Source organism: Trichosurus vulpecula, chromosome 3 (genome assembly GCF_011100635.1).
Source record: "Trichosurus vulpecula isolate mTriVul1 chromosome 3, mTriVul1.pri, whole genome shotgun sequence".
NCBI classification, from domain to species: domain Eukaryota; kingdom Metazoa; phylum Chordata; class Mammalia; order Diprotodontia; family Phalangeridae; genus Trichosurus; species Trichosurus vulpecula.
The window spans coordinates 361,487,895-361,503,512 of NC_050575.1; the positions used below are offsets into that span (position 1 = coordinate 361,487,895).

General features: G+C 36.0%; 1 protein-coding gene and 1 pseudogene across 1 annotated transcript in view; one reads left to right on the forward strand and one right to left on the reverse strand.

Moving 5' to 3' along the window:
* Positions 1-15,618, reverse strand: part of WWOX (WW domain containing oxidoreductase) — a 1,243,064-nt gene that overhangs the window by 917,459 nt on the left and 309,987 nt on the right. The window lies entirely within an intron of this gene.
* LOC118841296 overlaps positions 13,475-15,618 on the forward strand; it is a 67,192-nt pseudogene continuing 65,048 nt past the window's right edge.

The window sequence follows — 15,618 nt, forward strand, 5'->3', positions numbered from 1 at the left end:
CCACTAGCTATAGCAATCAGACAGGACAGAGAAATTAATAACAAAGGTGAAGAAGAAATAAAAGGATTGCTTTTGCCCATGATATGGTGGTCTATCTAAAGAATCCTAAAGAGTCAATTGAAAAAATTAGTAAATTTAGCAAAGTTGCAGAATGTAAAATAAATCCACAAAATCAACAGCATTCTTATATAGTATCAATAAAACCTAACAAAAGGAGATAGAAGAGGAAATTCCATTTAAAATAACTAAAAATATATGAAGTTTTTGAGAAGCTACCAAGATATAGCCAGGAACAGTATGACTCTAATCACAGAATACTATTTACAATAAAAAAGACAGACAAAAATAGAGAAATATTAATTGCTCATGGGTAGGTCATGCAAATATAAACAATGATAATGCTACTGAAATTAATTTACTTATTCAGTAAATTCAGTAAAATTCAAACGACCAAACAATTACTTTTTAAATCTAGAAAAATAATTTAAAGGTTCATCTGGAAGAACAAAAGATCAAGAATGTTAAGTTAAATAATGAATAAAATGGGGAAAAAGTGGGTTGGCAACACTACATTTCAAACTATACTACGAAGAAGTGAATGACCATCAACATAATTTGACACTGGTTTAAAAAAAACAGATAGGCTGGCTACTAAAATATATTAAATATACAACATGCAGGAGAACATGAGCACAGTATGTAAGTCCAAAGACATTGGTTTGGGGAGTAATGACTCACTAGTTGGTAAATGTTCTGGGAAAACTGGAAAGCAGTCTGACACAAATTAGGTACAGATCAATATCTCTCATGATGTAGAAAGATAAATTCAATAATAGATATAGGACTTAAGCATAAAAGTTGAGATCATAAGCAAGATCAAAGAAAAAATTAACTTTCAGATCTATGGATAGGAGGAAAGTCCAGGTCCAAAAAAAAGGAATAGAAAGGATCACAGAAAATGAACAATTTTAACTACATAAAATTTAAGTTTTGTTTTTTTCAAAAACAATGCAGTTAAAATTAGGAAAGAAGCAACAAAGAATTGGTTGAAATTAAAAGAATATGAGCCATTCCCTAATAGACAAATGGTCAATGTTCTAAGGAAAAGAAATTAATCTAGCAACAGTAACACAAAAAAAGATACACCAAATCACTAATAATTAGAGAAATTCAAATTACAGCAACAGCAACATTGAGGTTCTATCAGATTGGTTAAGATTGCAAAAAAAAAAAAGGAAAATGATAAATGCTAGGGCTGTGGGAAAACAGGTATACTACTATATTAATGTACTACTGGCAGAGTTGTGAATTGGTCTAGCCATTTTCAAAAGCATTATGGTACCATGCCTAAAAAGTCACTAAAACTGTATAACCTCCAACCCAGAAATACTACTATAAGACATAAAACCAAAAGAGATTAAAGAAAGGAAAAAGGCCCATATGTACAAAAATAGTAGTAGTTCTTTTCCTAATAGCAAAAAACTGAGAACAAATGCAGAGGGGCGGGGGTAAATGGACAGAGGGGAATGACCTTGTTTCAACAATACAGCTAGCAGCTTCTGTGGGGGTGTAAGATCCACCAACAACCAGCACCTAGAAAGTTGCCAACACAGGTCCTTTTGATCTGCTTTACTTAACGAAAGCAATGTTAAGGAGTTAACAATCTTACTTTAATCCAGCATACAAATATCATTTGCTTAGTTCAGGGGAAAAAACCAGCACCCTGAATTACAGACCAAATACAATTCAACATCTGGGTGTACAGCAAGGGAGTTGATTATAACAGCTGGCCCAGAGTCACGCGTCACTCCTGTTGGGGCTCAGAGCTCCGACCGTGAACGCTAACCTCTGCGCTTATGTATCCTGTTCAGGGTCCCCAAAGGGCCCCGACCTCACCCAGGCTGGGCGTGGAAAAGTTCCCCACCCCAATATCACATCAGATACAAATCAATGGCTCCCAATTGTCTCAGTGCTGAGAAATACAAAAACAACCCACTTTATCTGCTGCATTCAAACAAAGGCCAGAATCATTAAAGGTCAACAGCAAAAAGTCCCACCTTAATTACTATTACAGACCTACTCAGGAATGACTAAACAAGTTATGCTATGTAAATATGAATGAATATTAGGGCACCAAAAGAAATGACAAAACGGACAGTTTCTGAAGAAACTAGGAAAACTAATCAACTATCAACTAATGCAGAGTGAAGTGAGCACCAGAGATCAATTTACATGATGACAAACTTACAAAGGAAAACAATTCTAAAAGGTATTAATGCTCTGATCAAGACAGTGACAAACCAAAATTTAGGAGAACTGAAGATGAAGCACATTAGATAAAGGGGATGGAATAAAATTATATAATAAGATAGAAATTTTTGAACATGACCAATGAGGGAATTTGTTTTGCATGACTATGCACATTTGTTATAAGGCTTTTTCTTTTTCTATTCAATTGGGGAGGTGTAGGGTATGGAAAGTGAGAGGGAAAAGTTAATTAGAAAAAATAATAAAATTAAATTCCAAGGTTACCCTATATCGTATTTAACTTTGACAAAGAAAAAAGTACATTTTTTCTGTGATTCTAGAAAACCAATATATTTTTTAGTTTTCTTTCTAATATGAGTAGATTCAAGAGGGGGGAAAATTGGGAAATCTGCTGAATGTTAAGTGACTTGAGGGGCAACCTGAATTTATGGTAACTATTTATGGAGGGCAAAATATACTGAAATAGAGAGTCTCTATGACTTTGTAATATTTTAACACGAGATTCAATAGCATGTATTCGTATTACCAAAAAAATGCTGCCATAAATCTGTTCCAAGTATCTTTATGAAGAAACTCAGAGCCATAGGTCCCATTTGTTGCATCCTTTTCCATGAGGGGGTTAATTAGCTACCATATACTGAGATGATACTCCCAAAAGCAGTTCTCCATCTTCTTTTAATTCTAATATGAAAATGGAAACAATTTTATTTTACATTAAAGGTTTTTTGTGAAAAATACTGATTTCAGTTTCAATCCAGATTTCTCTTCTTGAGCATTCTGAGAGTTTCCAAAGAATTTTATTATACATATTTCAGGTGGTGAGTACTGCAGTTTAGAAAATTTAATCTTCATGTGAAAAATATCTTTGCATTTTTGTGAGAAAGCTTGCTAACTTAAAATGACTTCTGTGATTGATAATCAGGCTCAAGTCACAGACCTAATTTGAATTTTTTTTAAATAGATGTAAGAGAGAGGAGAAAATGGGAAATTCATTCTTTTATAATGTAACAATCTGCCTAAAAAGATTCAGTTAACTTAAATTCTACAAATGAATATTAAATCATTACTATATGAAATACTGTGCTAGATGATGGGGAAGAAGCAAAGCCCTGAAAAGACAAAGTATCTGTCCTCACAAAACTTCCAGTCTACTAGAGGGATAATGCAAAAACAGGTCATTAAAATATACTATAAACAAATATAATAGAGCAGTACAAAGAGTTATATGAGGTCTAAATGGAAACATGATTATTACTGTGGCTATAACGGAAAATGTCAGGAAAAGTGGAGTTTGATTTGAGCATTAAGAATGGGTAGCAATGAAACAGGGGAAGAGAGAGAGGGAATACTTCAGGCACTGAAAAAATCATAAAGTGGGAAACACAGATAAAAGGATAAATACCACATTCACAGGCTAAATAGTCTATTAATAAGTATTTATTAAGCACCAGCTATGTTGTAAAAATAGGGCATACAAAGAAAAAAAGGAAACTGTCCCGGCCTTCAAGAACCATACATTCTGATGAGGAAAATAATATGTAAGTAGACACAATATATATGTAAAGTAAATGCAAGATATATTTCTGAAGGGGAGGCACATATAACTGGGTGCAGGGATCAGGAAAAGTCTCACACGGGAGGAGGCACTTGAGCTAAGCTTTGAGGGAGGACAGAAACTCTAAGAAGTGGAGAGAAAGGGGGAATGTGACTCAAGAGGATTTTGCACGAGAAGACTAAGGCTACAGAGATGGTACCAAAGTTAGGAGATCCACCAAAGTAGTTTAAAATTTACCTGGCTGTCACTGAAGGACAACTGAAGATTTATGAGCAGAGGGTATGACATGATCTTATGCCTTAGAAGATGATTCTGGAAGCATGGGAAGGTTTGGATTAGGATTAGATAATATTGCATCTACAGGTATAAGCACAAAGCATTATTCATTGGTTGCTCAAAAACATAGGATTCACTTATTTGCTTCTGCATAAGATGATAAATGACTGAAATAAAGACTGTTTTAGAACGGGGTCTTGTAGCACTGACATTATTGGCAAGCAACTTATTTTTCACAAAAATCACCTGTAACCCAAAGAGCAACAGAAAGCAGAATAATTAGGCTATAACATGTTACTGATGATGACTTCATTTGAGAAATGGTGCCAACATTGTCAAGGAGATGTAAGTGATTGGAAAAGTAAATGGGTTAGGCATCTGCTGAAAATGAGAGACAAGAAACGGACATTGCAAGTGTTAAGTTGTTCCCCCTAAGATACTACAGCATGAGGGAATCATCAGAGTATAATGCAAAGCATACTAAACTTGTAACCACACATGTAGACTTAGAATCCCAGATCTCACACCTGTGGGAGCCCAGGAAAAGTTACTTAACACAGTCCGCATCCCACCCCTCCTCGACCCCACTGTGGCAATTTCCTCATCTGTGAAAAGAAGGGTTTTAACCTTATGACTTCTAGCTCTAGAACAATGGAATGATGAACCTTCATTTTGTAATTAGAATCTAATGATGGAAAGTTTTCAGACAAGAAGTGCCCAGGATTGGAAGAAACAGGGGCCATTGTAGGGACTGAAGCCATTCGTGAAGCCATACTGTAGGCATCTATATGAAACCTATCCCCTACATCCCCATTCATATGTTTCCTGATGATACTTTGTACATGCTTGTGTATTAACATGCACATTTAAACTTCTAATATTGTTCTTTAGCTTGTCAATGTGTCCTAAAGTTTTGAGGTTTTTGAGATTTAAGTTTAGTGTAAGATTATAGCTCAGTTATATATCTATCACTTTACAATTTCAAAAACTCTTTCCTCATAAATACACTATGTTAGAATTTTAAATGACTAAACAACCAAGAAATGTTACTATTTCAGTTTCCTATTTTATAAAAGTGAAACCAAATGGCATGTTATCTTCTTTTTCACAGAAGCTTTCCATGATTCAGTGATGGTAAATATTTCATGTGCTTTGCATATCAGCCTGAGTTTCCTTTGTGAAGTCAGGTAAATGGAGAGTAAATCCGCCTGTGCTTGAGACAGTAAAATGGCATTACTTGATGTTGCATCACATAAACATGCAGATTTGATCGGCCCTTTACTCAGGCTGTAAAAAGAAAGTTTTAAAGTGGTTAGCCATACCTGGGAATGTAAATGCACCCGCCTAATGTAATGCAGGAGAAAAATTAAGACAAATGATACTGCATCGCTGCCACAGACTGCGGCTTGTACAAAATTCACTTTAGTTATTAGGCTGTGAGTACGGCTTCTCACCCTCCTCTGTGTATGCACAATTTATGTTGAATGCAACATGAATCATTTTAATAGACCAAGCAAAAAGTCCCCAAAGTCAATTTTCAAATTATGAACCTTGGAACCGAATATAACAACAACGAACAACAAATAGTTCAGACTTTATTCTGAGCTGTGGATGAACCATTAAAGGTACAGTATGCTTTTCTTTCCTTCACAATCTGGCTCCAACCTACCACTCCAGCCTTATTATAATAAATTCATTGGTCCATACAAACTGGCCTTCTTGTTGAAAGTCCTTCTTCCACCTTTTTAACACAGGTTATTCCACCATGCCTCGAGTACGCTCATTTCTTATCTCTCTCAGAATCTCCAGTTACCTCCAAGCTCAGCTCAAATGTCATATCCCACATGAAGACTTCCCTGATACCATTTTGTCTCTCCTCCACCCCTGCTGTTAGCATCTCCCCCTTAAATAACCATAGAGTTATTTTGTGGATGCCTATATGTATGTACGTTGCACATACTGTACATGCTATTACCCCCTATGATGAACGACGAGGGTATGGACTGTTTCATTTCTGGGCGCAGAGCCTGAGTCATGGTAAGTGTTTAATAAATGGCACATACAGTTTACTCTTTCTTGCCTTCACAACCTGGCTCCAGCTTTATAACGTAAACTTGTTGGTCAAACTGGCCTTGTTGATCTCTACAAATGACATCTCTATGCCTTAAGACAGGCCATTTCACAATCCTACAATACACTCACTCCTAACCTCCAAATTTTAGAATCTCCAGTTTTCTTCAGAGTACTGCTCAAACATCACCTACCACCTGAAGACTCTCCTGATACATTTTCTCCACTTCCCCCCAGCTGTTAGCACCTTCTCCCTTAATTAACTTTGTTTTACATTGTATACATTTTTGATACCTATACCTGTACATGTTGCATATGTACATCTACAACAAGTAAACATAGAAGAGTTTTTAAAGTAACAGGTTGAAATTTTACATGCTTTTTTTAAAAAGCAAGTGCTATAGAACAGATTCACAAATTCATATAGAATCTTATCTGATTCTACTTTGTATATGGAAATCCTAATTTTTTGGTCAAGTTCAGAATAAAACATTTTTTCACATAAATCCAATCAATACAACTAAAATGTGGCTTTCCTTTAAAAAGTAACTCTTGAATACTTTTCTTTCCAAATTATGAAAGGAACTCTGTGTATTACTATCATCATCATCATCACCATCATCATTTATCCAAATACATACTTCACTGACATCCCACAGAACTTTCAATCTCCCAGCCAATTGCTTTTAGAACTGCAACCTATCCATTGTCATCCTTAGTACCAGACTTTCTCAACATTTTTTTAAGATAAGATACATGGCACAGTATAGTGAGAGAAGCATGGAACAACAGGTTTGACCACATCTGTGTCACAGCGTATTATGTGACTCCTAAAACACAGTTTCTTCCTCTGAACTTCATTTTCTCCATCTCTAAAATAAGAATAATAAAATTTATAACTCACAGAGAAATCATAATGAGTAACAATCAATTTAAACACCTCTCCCAATTAAAATAATTGATAAGGTGCTCTGTGTATCAAACAATTATATCCTTTAGTCTAAATATGGAAAGTCCATTGAGCTGGGATGACATTGTACAAGTATATGTTTGCATGGGCCAGTCACATACCCAGGGGTTGTCTATCTATTAACAGGCTAGTTAGAATTTGAGTCATTTTAAAAATTGAGGTGAGTGAGGTGTTACAGTAAAACTCTTGAGAAGGAACTGCCTGAGGGATAAGGAGAGGCTTCAGCTTTGGCCTTGGGGTCCCTTCCCCCGCAACAGTGAGCTTCATGGGGTTGAGGCAAGGTTGGAGGTCTCAGCATCATCCTAGTGGCATGTTATCATTCACTGTACCACTGTAGTCAATTCCCCTTTCTCAAAACTATTTAAGGCTGCCTGATTCAACTGATTCTCAACTATTGATACTGGAGATAAATACCAGTGGATGTAAGAAGTGATCTTGTTCAGAGACACAAGGTTTGTTTGTGAGGATGTGAGCTGGGATAAGGTTCCCAAGAGCATATGTGAACTGCAATGTGATTATAGTGTTAGAACTCAAATGGGCTTTGAGATCCAAATCCATCATTTTATAGATGAGGAAACTGAGGCTCACAGAAATTAAGTGATTTATTCAAGTTCATGGCGACAGTAAGTGGAAGAGTTGGGCCCAGCACACTGTACCATAGCTGCTAATACCAATGAAAAAAATTTTAATCTGAAAAATCCTACACAAATATAAAATTGTTGTTAAAATGTGAAATGAATTTATCCTAAGAAACTTTAATAGTTTTGTGGGTTTTTTAAAGTAGACTACAATAAGTCACTGTGGATAGAGCTGGTGACTCAGTGGATTGAGCACTGGACCTAGAGTCAGGAAGACCTAAGTTCAAATCCAACCTCAGAAACCTACTAGCCATGTAACCTTGGTCAAGGAATTTAACCACTGTTAGCCTCAGTTTCTTTATCTGTAAAAAATAGGAATAATAACAGCACCTACCTCCCAGGGTGGTTGTAAAGAACAAATGAGATAATAATTGTAAAGCACCTGACATAATAAGGGTCAGCTATATATCACTATTGATATTATTATTATCATTTAGATAAATATTTAGATTTCTTCCATTTTCAATTTTCAAAAGCTAACTTCACTTCCCCAACAAGCCCTACTTATGATGATCCTATATCCTCTTTTCTGCTTCCTCTAGAATCTCAGGGAAAGAAATTTTATTGTCAGAGAACAATTCATATATTGAACCCAAAATGCCTAATTCTGGAGTAGCTTGTAACTTTTTGTTTGTTTGTTTGTTTTGAAAAAAGTTTAATCTTGTAATAATACACAATAAGCTGTGAATGAAGGACAGAATAGTTCCAGAGCAAGAGGCTTGGTATGAGATTTAGGATATCAAGGGTCCAGTTCTAGCTTTGACATTTAGTAGCAGAATACCCCTCTACAAGTTACCTCCTCTTGCCTCTCTCTGCCTCAGTTGTAAATGGACACAACGGCATTTCAGATTTCTGTTATGAAGCTCAATGATGGACAACCTTCTTTGTGAAACTTCAAGTGCTACCATACTGTGAATCGTTGCTCTTATAAGGGCAACAGTGATGCTTTGATGATATTGAGTATATCTGAAGACCAGTGAGTTTCCCTCCACTTTAAAGTCACAGGGCAACAAAGAGAAATAGGATTTGTTGAAAGATAAAGAAAAAATGGGGTCTTCCTTTAGAACTCCGAATAGATTTATGGAGGTCTAAATAGTTGAATTCATTCAGTGATGATGATGATGATGATGATGATGATGATGATGATGATGATATCTCACATTGATGTAGTCCCTTAAGATTTGGATAAAACTCCATATTTGTTATCAGTCAGTCAATCAATAAGCCTTTATTAAGCACATATGATGAGCAAGGCATGTTCCCAAGCCCTTTAGATGCCAAGTAAGGCCAAGACACAAAAGCAGTCCCTGGCCTGAAGTTTACATGCTAACAGGAGGGTTGACATGTAAGTAGATAGAAGCTATACAAAGAATAAAAGGAAGGAAACCCTAGATGTGAGAAGATGAGGCAACTTGGACAGGACACCTCTGCAGAGGGTATTGACATGAGTCTGAAAGAAGACATAGATGCCAAAAGACCGGGGATGTGGAGGCAGAGCACTTGAGGCATGGGGGATAGTGTCTACTTCAAAGGTATGCAAAATGGAGACACAGCACCAACCAGAAGTTCTTGCATGTGACGTGAACACAAACAAATCCTGCAAGGTAGGTACTATATGTATAATAACGCCAATTTTTAAATATGAGAAAATTGAGGCACAGAATGTTTAAAAGACCTGTCTGTTAGTCCCACAGCCAATAAATATAGGAGATAGAATTTTTTTTAAAAAACAGACTGTTGTTGATTTTTTTACATCACATACATTTTCCCTGGAGTTCTTCCTCTCCCCTCCTCCCTCCCAGAGATGTAGCCTTTAATTTGGAAGAAAAGAAGGGGAAGGGAGGGGAGGGATAATTGACAATTGACAATTGTCTAATTAATGTGAACATACTTTGTTTCCAATTCTATGCTACCAATAAGAGTAATGCTATAAATATTTTGGAGTACACAGAGACTTTCTTTTAGCCAATTACATGCTTGGGATGCCTGCTCAGCAGAAGAATCTCTGAGTCAAAGGGTATTGATATTTTAATCAACTTATTTGCATAATTTCAAGTTACTTTTCAGTTCATGCTCAACTAACAGTAAACTACTGTGCCTATCTTTTCCCAACCCTGATATCTTGTCATCTATGTCAACCTGCTGAATATAAAGTAAATACCAAAGTTTTTGGATTTACATTTCTCTTATTATTTATAATATGAAACATTCTTTTATATGGTTGTTAATAGTTTGCAATTCTTTTTTAAAAATGCTTGTTTATCTCCTTTTACCACCTCTTTATTAGAAAATAGTTTTCAGTCTGATATATTTCTCTTAGGTGTGTTTATATAACATGAATACCAAAACTTAGCAGAGATAATATCCTACATGCATTACATTTGTTCATGTAAAAATGTCTGTATCATGAAAATGTCTCTATCAGGTAATCAAAATTATTTCTTTTATCTTTTATAATTACCTTTATCCTTTTTTTTTTGGTTAAAAATTCAGCCCTAACCCATACCTGCAAAAAAATGTATGAACTGCTTCTCTTCTACTTTTAATGGTATAATCTTTAATATTCAAGTCACATACCCATTTTTAATTCATTGTAAAATATAAGTATATGATGTTCATCTAAGCCTAATTTCTACCAGATTGCTTTTGTTTTGCTAACAATTCTCAGCAAATAAGAAATTATTTACTAGGCAATTTATGTTTTCATGTTTATCAAACTCTAGATTATAAATTATTTCTGATTGTTCCTTACATAGTCTGCTCCATTGATCCAGTTTTCTACGTTTTTTTAACCACTGTATGATTCTGAGGAATAAAGTTTGTCTCTTTGTTTTCTTCTTTCCAGTTTCATCCTTATATGTCATCATAGTCTGGCTTAATTTTGTCTCTCTGCTCTCTGCAAAATGTTTTTTTTTTCCCTCTACCACTTGTTGCTGTTATATGATGTGATACTGCTCATAGTCTTCTATGATCAACTTCTGTAAAATTTCACAGATAAGTTTACTTTCCGCATTTTTCCTAGTCTTGGTTTTTAGGTCCTTCCGGTCTCTTTCGTCTGGCAACTGACTTACATCAATTAAACTTCCATGGGGAAATGACAATAGATACTTTTTATATATTTCCCATTTTTCACCATCAATGACTAATTTAAATATGTCAGATAGGAAAAAAATTTATTTCATGCCATGTCATACTGTAATTTTTCCTTTTCTAATTTGGTCTTGATTTTTATATCTGCTCTAAAAACTCAATGACCTGAGTGGAAGCACACATAGGAATGATTCCCACACAGGTAACAAGTAATGATCCATTTTGTTTGTGTGATTTTATTCAGCACTCAATATCTCCTAACATATACCACCTAACTCTATACCTCTTATCTTTTTAATCCCTAAAGTAAAGATGATATATAAACATGTCGATATAGTTTATATACTCTGAATGCCTTTGACACTTTTCACTCTTAATTCTAATTATCTTTCATTTAAATTCTGAACTATTTTTTCTAAAATATTTTTCACTCTTCTCTTTTATGCTTACCTTTGCAGTGAAGCCAATGAATACTAAAGTAGAGGTTGACAGCTTCATAATGTGTGGAAAGGCTACAATTTGTGTGATAACACAAGGTTGAGGTGATGTTCTTCTCTGCACTTGTGAAGACTAGTCCTCAGACAGCAAAGGCTTCATGTTAAAGCCTTTCCATTTGGATAGGACCTGCTAAGATCTTACACTTCAGTGGCCTAACCTTTAAAAACCAAAGGTCATCTTCATGCTATAATGAGGCATCAGTTGAATCAGTGGAGATGTAATGAGGAAAATAGTATCTCAGTACTTACCTTCCACTTGTATTATATATGACTTCTTAGAGGCATTCCACCAGACAGAGAGACAGAGAGACAAGAAATACTTGAGGTAAATAATAATGAGGAAATATCTCAGAACCTCCATTGAAGGAGGACACTCAGGCCAGCAATTTCTCCTTCCTCTCCAGGCTGCACTCCATACTTCCTCTGCCATTCCCCAGCTCTTCCTCCTGAAACCTCATTCCAGTCCTGGAATTCTTACTTGGAAGTATACTCTCCTCCTACAATCTCTCTCATTAATTGGATGACTATTCCGAGAACCTTCATCTAAGGAGGGCAGCCAGGCCAACCATTCCTCTCCATGCTGCATATCTTTTTCAGGTTACTTTTGCATTGTATTCCTTCCTTAAAAGGTAAGCTCCTTTGGGGATAGGGAATGTCTTTCTTCCTACTTGTATTTGTATTCCTATTACTTAGCACAGGACCTGGCACAGAGTAAGTCTTAAGAAATGCTAAATGACTTGTTGACTTAATATATTGGAGAGTAAACAGAATTTGGAGTCAAGGGGACCTGGTTTTGCTAACATTCTGTGTTACTTTACTACGTGACTGTATGATATTGGAAAAGCCATTAAACTTCCCTGGGCATCAATTTCTTCCTCTCTAAGATGAAAGGGTCGGCCTAAATAGTCTCTAAAATTATTTCCAAGTCTAAATCAAATTATCCTAGAATACAGATTTTTTTTTAATCATTCAAGGAAACAAATGTCAGAAGCTCAAGAGTTGGGGGCACTGAAAATCTTAAGGGTACATTGCCTAGAACAGTATCCAGGAAACAAAAGATAATTATGAATTGATCATAATGATGAATATCAGTCCCTTGAGATGCTGAAGTAGAAGCAATAAAAAAGTAGTGAGAGAAATTTCACATTAAACATATGCTTTTCAATTATATTTTGAAGACTATTATTTCTATGGTAGGCAATATAGAACCAAGAATATTACTCAAGAACATATTATCCAGGTGATGTTTGATTAGAAAAGAAAATCATCTCAGCATGCCTTCATATGAAAGACAAAATACATGGAGAGCATAAATGCTATAGCGTTCAAATCTTTTAATATTTAAGAAGACCTAGAATAAAGACTCCAGCATGCTGGATGATCCCCCTACAGAGAATTTGATAAGAATGCATGGGGCAGAATGACAGAGGATAAAAAAAGGTGAATGGATTGTAATTGGTGCACTTGGAGACAATACCCACACCAAATAAATCACAGATCCAATGGAATACTGAAATAGCAAATTATTAACTAAAAATGTTTCAGGATTTGTCATTTATGTGATAAAGCTAGCAGCTTTAGCAGGAGTAATGGTGGTTTAGGTGATAGTAGTAGTGGTAGTAATAGTAGTAGTAGTAGTAGCAGCAGCAGCAATAACAGCCAGTAGAAGTACTTGTAGGGGTAGCAGAAGTAATAGTAGTGCTAGTATTGGTTGTGGTGGTAATAGTAGTAGTGGTGGTAGTAGTAGTAGTAGTAGTAGTAGTAGTAGTAGTAGTAGTAGCAGCAGTGGTAGTAGTGGTAGTAGTGGTAGTAGTAGTAGTAGTAGCAGCAGTGGTAGTAGTGGTAGTAGTAGTAGCAAAAGCAGTAGTAACAGAAACAGTGGTAATAGGAAAAGGAGGAGGAGGGAAAATGATAGTAGGAGTGGTGATAGGGGTAGTAGTTGTAGCAACAACAGCAGAAGTAGTACCAGTGGTAGTGGGGGTAGTAGTAGCAATAATTAACAGTAGTAATAGCGGTGGCAGTAGCAATAGTAAAAGTGGTAGTACAAGCAGTAATAACAGCAGCAGTAGTAATAAAAGTAGGAGAAGAAGTATCAGCAGCAATAGTGGAGATGGGAGCAGCAGCAGCAGCAGTAATAAAAGTATCAGAAGTACAAGGATCAGAAGCAATAATGGAGGTGGTAAGAACAGCAGCAGCAGTGGAGATGCTAACAATAGGAACAATAGTAACCATAGCAGAAGTAGCAGAGAGGGTAGTAGCAGCAGTACTAGTAATTGAAGTAGGAGCAGCAATAACCGGGGTACTAGCAGGAGCAGCAGCAGCAGCAGTGATAGTAAGCAGTACATTACTGCACTGAAGTCCTAGTCCAATGACTCACTCCGGTATGACAACGACTCTGGCAAAAAGGAAAACCCTGGCAGGTCATACACAGCAAACTAGAAATATTTAGAATATAAGGCAAGTGATGTACTGTGAGCTAATTCGAGCATTTTAGAGGCTTACCATGAGGAAACTAACAACTGGAAAATAAGGGACTTTTGGCCACAGCAAGTCATCCACTACAGTGTGGAAGTGCTGCAACCTGTCCTAGTGGAGGCAGTTCCTACCTGAAGAAGTCAGAAATATCTGTGAGGCATTGATATAATTGGTGATGAGACGCATAGGCTTTGTTAATAAAAGCCCTATTAGCAATTTCGTTAAGTCATTTATTTCAAAAGAGTATTTCAGCATGGTATAATCAATTAATGAATTAATAAACACGTATGAAACATTTACTATGTGCCAGATACTGTATTAAGTGCTGGTAAAAACTAAATGGTAAACACTAGAAATGGAGTGAGAAAATCCAGGGAAAATTCCACCTGTGATACAAGTAGCGTGATTTTAGATACATTGCTTCCCCTCCATGAGACTGTTTCCAGGCATTTTTACTAGCTGCCCCCTGTGTCTTGAAATGTTCTCTCCTTTCATCTAATCCTGCTTCCTTGGCTTCTGAGTACCAGACAAAATCCCACCCTGTAAAAAAAAAAAATTGATCCTCCTTAATGCTAGTGTCTTTCATCTTTTGGTTATCTCCACTTTATTATGCATACAGCTTAGTTGTACATAGTTGTTTGCATGTTGTCTTCTCCATTTGACTGTGAGTTCCTTGAGGTCAGGAACTGTCTTTTCCCTGTCTATCCCCAACATTCAGCACAAGGACTAAAATGCAGGAGAGGCTTAATAAATGTCTGTTGCAATAGAAATAATACTTTCACTAATGTCTCCACAGAATTTTTATTACAATGTCTTATAAACTGTAAAAGTTAGAATGTCACCTACTATTATTAAAATGGTACATAAAAATACACTAACCCGCTAATCTAGGCACATAATTATAACACGCCATTGTCAGTTGTTCCAAATTGATTCTATTGTGTTACAAAAAATAAGAGGGCACAATTACAAGAATAAGAGAAGCATAAATGCCATGATGGCATAGTTTGTATAACATAACTGCAATTTCTAATGCAGGACAAAGGCTTGAATATAACTCCAAATTCTTGCTTCAGTTGTCTTTTTTCCTTTTTATTTAGATTCTATACTTCACAGGCTCATTTCTCTTGGACCTTAGCATTCATCTTCTCCAAGCCTCTCATTTTACAGATGAAAAAGTGGAAGGCCAGAAGAAAAGTGATTTCTAATGTTACAGTAGTAGATAGCAATGTCAATGTTATGTAAGCTTGTCATCTTTATGAAGTTTCTAATTACTATTTTCTGACAAGAAACAATGATACCAATTGAGATTTGAAAAAATATCAGGGGGTAAGACACAAAAATATTGCCTTCACATGCAGCAATGAGTGTGGCCTCAATAAAAGATCAAATGGAAATTCACAAACCTTTCATTCTAAGTCAACTCACATGTGCTTTCAATAGGAGGGAATAATTTCCACAGTCACTCAGGTTAGAGTCCCATGAAAAACACAGGGTGACAAAAGCCCCTTCCAGCAATCTCCAAGAGGGGGAAATAAATTAATCAAACTGCCAAACGAAGAAGCTGGCTCTGACCTCCTTCTGATCTCATTACTTCTCTATTACCCTTTGGAAAAAACATCCTTTTCCAGAGATCACTAATTGAAGATTATGTGGAGGGAAATCAAACCTCGCCATCACTGGAGTAACTTTGACTCATTCGTCATTCTAATAATTCACTTCTTCGCTTTTCTGAAGAGACACAGACACTAATGGACTATCATCAGTTTAAAAAAAAAG